This window comes from Arachis ipaensis, chromosome B05, assembly GCF_000816755.2.
Source record: "Arachis ipaensis cultivar K30076 chromosome B05, Araip1.1, whole genome shotgun sequence".
Classification (NCBI taxonomy): Eukaryota; Viridiplantae; Streptophyta; class Magnoliopsida; order Fabales; family Fabaceae; genus Arachis; species Arachis ipaensis.
Window position 1 is genome coordinate 125,980,940 of NC_029789.2, and position 5,052 is coordinate 125,985,991.

Sequence of the window (5,052 nt, forward strand, 5' to 3'; positions counted from 1 at the left end):
ACTCATGTAATGCAATGAAACCTATGTATATGAATGCAACTATATGATAAAATGATTTTGTCTACTTAGTTAAAAAAATAAATAAGTTCTTTTAAGACAAAAATAAATCAAATTCCACTAATTTCAAATTATACAGTAAAAGCAATTAAACTTGTAAGAAGACAGCTCATGAAAGTAGGGAACACAGAATTAAGCATTAAACCCTCACTGATGATGTATATGCACTCTATTCACTCTAGTGTATAGGATAATCACTCTGCTCTTCTCTAATCATTCTTTCTAAACCTTGTTCTTCACCTAAGCAATCAACAAGTATTTAATGTACCAATGCAAACATCATGAGGTCTTTTTAAGGTTGTAATGGGGCCAAGGTAAAGGTGAGGGTATATATATGGCTGAGTGAGCTATAAATTGAATCCTTGATTAACCTAAGCTCTTACCTATACATACACTCTATACTTTTAAATTCATGCCTGGTTACCCAAAGTTTTTCCACTTTTGTATTACATACTCATGCATCAACTCTTCTTTTAACTTGTATCACATGTGCATTGATTTTTCATTAGGCTTAACATTGGAGTAATTTTGCCCCCTTATTCATTTATCTAATTACTTATTTAATTGAATATTTTTGGGATTTTATTTATTTATTTATTTATTTTTGCAGCATAAAAATAACATTGCCAATGCACATGGATTTATAATTTTTCTTTGTTTCACATGAGTAGGTACCCAAATTCCTAATATTTTATCATGACACATTCCCTTATTAAGCCATGTTCCCACAATTTTTCCATACTTAATTGACACACAATTTCTATCTTAAGCTAACCAAAGATTCAATTTGGAGTATTACTTATTTTTCTGCTTAAGGCTAGTAATGTGGTAAAATATAGAACAAATGGGATTAAAAGGCTCAAAGTGGCTAACAAAGGTAATTGAAAGGGTAGGCTATTTAGGATAAGTGAGTTAATAATCAATTGATGGCCTCAATCATATGCATGCATATAACACATTAAATATTGGACATATAGGATGGAACAAAATATAGATCACAATTATAGAGAAGTAAACATACAAGAATAAAATTTTATGGTTAAATATTGTAACCATGTCATTAGGCTCAAGTCTCACAGGTTGTGTGTTCTAGCTTTTAACTATGTTCCAAATACAATTTCCAAACAAGTTTAACACAAAAGTTTTGATTTAAATTAGTGAATTTTTTCAAAAATAGGGTCTTAAAAAGAAACTTATTATTTTCTAACCAAATAGAATATGCATGCAATTACTTATTATTATGCTATCTATACTATCCTAATAAAAGAAAAATAATTAAATATCCTATTTTATTGGTGTTAAGAAAGAGAAATTACCTCCGGAAGTCAGGTACTGACCGACGTTCCCACACCTAAAACTTGGCACTGTCCTCAGTGCCATTAGTCAGGAACAAAGGGGGCTGGTAGCAGCATCTCCACAATCGGGACCATCATGGCTCCCTGTGCTGGTAAATGAAGTGGAATCTGGGGTGTCTGGGTCTTCTTCAGGTGGGTGGTGACCAACAAGTAGCTCCTTGAGATATGTAAATCGGTGCTTGTTACAGTGCTCCCTTTGCTTTCCTTTCTGGTCAATTTGGTCTAGCCTCTCAATTATCTGATGGAGCAGTTGGTTTGTTGAAGGTGCTTGTGATATGGAAGGAGTAGGAATATCTTCGGCCGGTTCTGCAGGCCGGCTAGTAGTGGCTGCTGGAGGTCTGATATACTTCCCGTTAGGGACGTATTGATAATCTCGTGGAATCATGGCCTTGGTGTCCCCAGCTCTGTAGGAGACTCTGGCTGCTAAGACTAGATCTGAAACCAAGGCGGGAAAAGGTAGGTTGCCCGTAATCTGTACGTGTCCCATAGCATGCCGAATATGTCTTGGTAAATTGAGGTGCTGATCTGTAAGGATACACCAGAGTAGAACAGCCATGTTTGCAGTGAAGGAGGACTCGTGAGTGCTTAGAAAGACGTAATGGGACATAATCTGTACCCAAACTCGAGCCTCCAAGGTGAGTGCTGAAGCCAATATACTCTTAGGTCGAGATCGATGGTATCCATAGGTCCATCTGCTGCCAGGTTGTGCTATTACTCTGAGAACGGCGTCCCAGTCAAATTGGTATGTCTGGCGTTTGGATTAGACTTCTTAGAATGCGTCCAATCCTTCTGGTGCAGGGGGAAAATCTAAAGCTCGTTGAATGGCCTCTTCTGTTATGGGAACTTGCTTCTGATGGACATAGACAGACTGCATGGTTGGCATGTGAAAATTGGAGTAGAATTCAACTACCCATGAAAGGTTAACCTACCGTGACTATCTCCGTAGGAATCCCCATTGTCTTCTTTCAATTCGCGGCTCAACAAATTTAACAATGTTGGTCGGGAGGATGAGAAGGTATTCGTTATTATAATTCCTCTCTGCCAGGATAGGGAACATCTGCTCACAGTAGCGGTTAGTGAACCGCGTAGTGTCCTTTGTTGGGAAAGCATTCTCATTTTTATCGACTTTGATGATCCTCTTGATTCACTTTGTTGAGGGCTTTACTGCAGTTGAAGATGGCTCTGCCACTAGTGCTCTTTTTGTTCCTTTCCTTGCTGGTGGTTTTGGAGTAGCTTTCTCTTTACCTTTCTTGGTGGCCATCCTGAAAAGGGAAAAGGAAAGTAACTTTTAAAGCTAAGGGTTAGAGCAAGGAAGAGGATGTATGAAAAGTTCATCAATGGAAATATAGCAAGTGCATTTGATGGCTATTTAATGCAAGATGTTTATTGGCATGCCGGCAAAGACATGAGTAGCATAGATCAAGCATTAAATGTCCAAGTTAGATTATCAACCCTTTCAAACTAACAATCTGTTTGTATTGACAATTATATTTAATTAATAAAATAAAAAAGGGGTTTTGTGAAAAATAGGCATTAGAGTAATAGAGTAATATAAAAATAACGCACAATGCCATACGGGCTTTTTCACAAACACATATCATGCATGGTGAATATGTTATTGAAAGTATTAAATTGGACATGCAAGCAACCCTTGAAAAAGTAATATTAATTGTCAAACAATTCCACAATAATTCACAAGCAAAATATAAGGGAAAATAATCACCCAATTAAATTTTTAACACCAATTAAAGGAATAAAAAGAAAAAGAAAGAAAAAAGAAACATAGATAATGAAAGTAAAAAAGAAAAAGAAGAAAAACCTTGATAATGGATGTGAAAAATAAGGGAGGAGAAAGCAAAGAGTGAGAAAGAATAAAGAAGGAAGAAGAGAGAAGAAAGAAATAAGAAGGAAAAGAAAAGATTTAGATTTGGGAAGAAAAGATAAGATAATTGGCGCTGATCTGGATAAGCTGTGCGCCGCATGCGACGCGGACGCATGGAGCACGCGATCGCGTGGTGTGTGATAAGTTCAGGTGACGCGGACGCGTGGGTCACGCGATCGCGTGGCCTGATTTGTGCTATTGGCACGAGTGCAGCCTCGCGTACGCATAACTCTCTGTTTTATACGCATATTGCCAAAAATTTCGGTGATGCGTTCGCGTGGGTGACGTGATCGCGTGAATGGCCATACTTTGAAAAACGACGTGGACGCGTGGGGCACGCGTTCGCGTGGTAGGGCTTGTGCTTCCAGCATCATTCCAGCCCACTCCACCATAACTCTCTGCCATACACCTCTTTACGTCGATTTCGCAGGAGCACACGGTCGCGTGGGTCACGCGGACGCGTGGGGAGGCTATTTTTCAAAATGACGCAGACGCGTCAGCGACGCGGTCACATGGGCATGGTTGTGCCTAAGGCACGCCTCCAGCCACGCTTTCGCGTGACTCTCTGCTTCTTTACTTCCTGTTTCGAAAGCACCTATGACGCGGACGCGTCAGCGACGCTTGCGCGTCACGTGCTTTTTTTATGCATAATGCAAATGCAAATGTAGGCTATATGCAGAGGTTATAAGAAGAGTCATTAACAAAAACAAAAATAAAACTAAGACTGAAACTGAAACTGAACGATCATACCATGGTGGGTTGTCTCTCACCTAGCACTTTGCTTTTACGTCCTTAAGTTGGACGTTTTTCAGGCTCATTCTGCTTCTGTTGGTGGGTCTTCCAAGAGGAAAACCTCTAGCTCTTTGTGATCCTTCGTCTTCTCTCCATGATAAAGCTTTAGGCGATGTCTGTTGACCTTGATGAATTTTAAACTAGAAGGATGACGCAGGTGAAAAACTTCGTATGACTCTGCCTTTTCTACTCTGTAGGGACCTTCCCATCTTGATCTTAGTTTACCTGGCATATACCTCAGTCTGGAGTTATAAAGAAGAACTAACTCCCCTGGTCTGAAGTCTCTCCTTTTTATATGCTTGTCATGGACAACCTTCATCTTCTCTTTGTATCTCCTGGAATTGTCATATGCTTCTAGGCGAAGATTCTCTAATTCTGCTAGTTGCAATTTTCTTTCAGCACCAGATTCTTCAAAATTCATATTACATTCCCTTACAGCCCAAAAAGCCTTGTGTTCCACCTCTACTGGAAGGTGGCGAGCCTTTTCGTATTCTAAGTGGAAGGGGCTCATCCCAATGGGTGTCTTGTATGCTGTTCTATATGCCCAGAGTGCATCTTGTAGCCTGGCACTCCAGTCCTTCCTATGAGGCTTTACTATTTTTTTCAAAATGCATTTAATTTCTCTGTTAGATACTTTTTCTTGTCCATTGGTCTGAGGATGATAAGCTGTTGCTACTTTATGAACAATCCCATGCTTCTTCAGTAATCCTGTCAGTTTCCTGTTACAAAAGTGAGTGCCTTGATCGCTCACGATTGCTTGTGGTGATCCAAAGCGGCAAATAATATGGTTTCTAACAAAGGAAACAACAGTGTTAGCATCATCAGTATGGGTAGGAATTGCTTCCACCCATTTAAAAACATAATCTACAACTAACAGTATATAAAGGTAACCATTAGAGTTTGGAAATGGACCCATGAAGTCAATGCCCCAAACATAAAAAATTTCACAGAAAAGTATAATTTGTT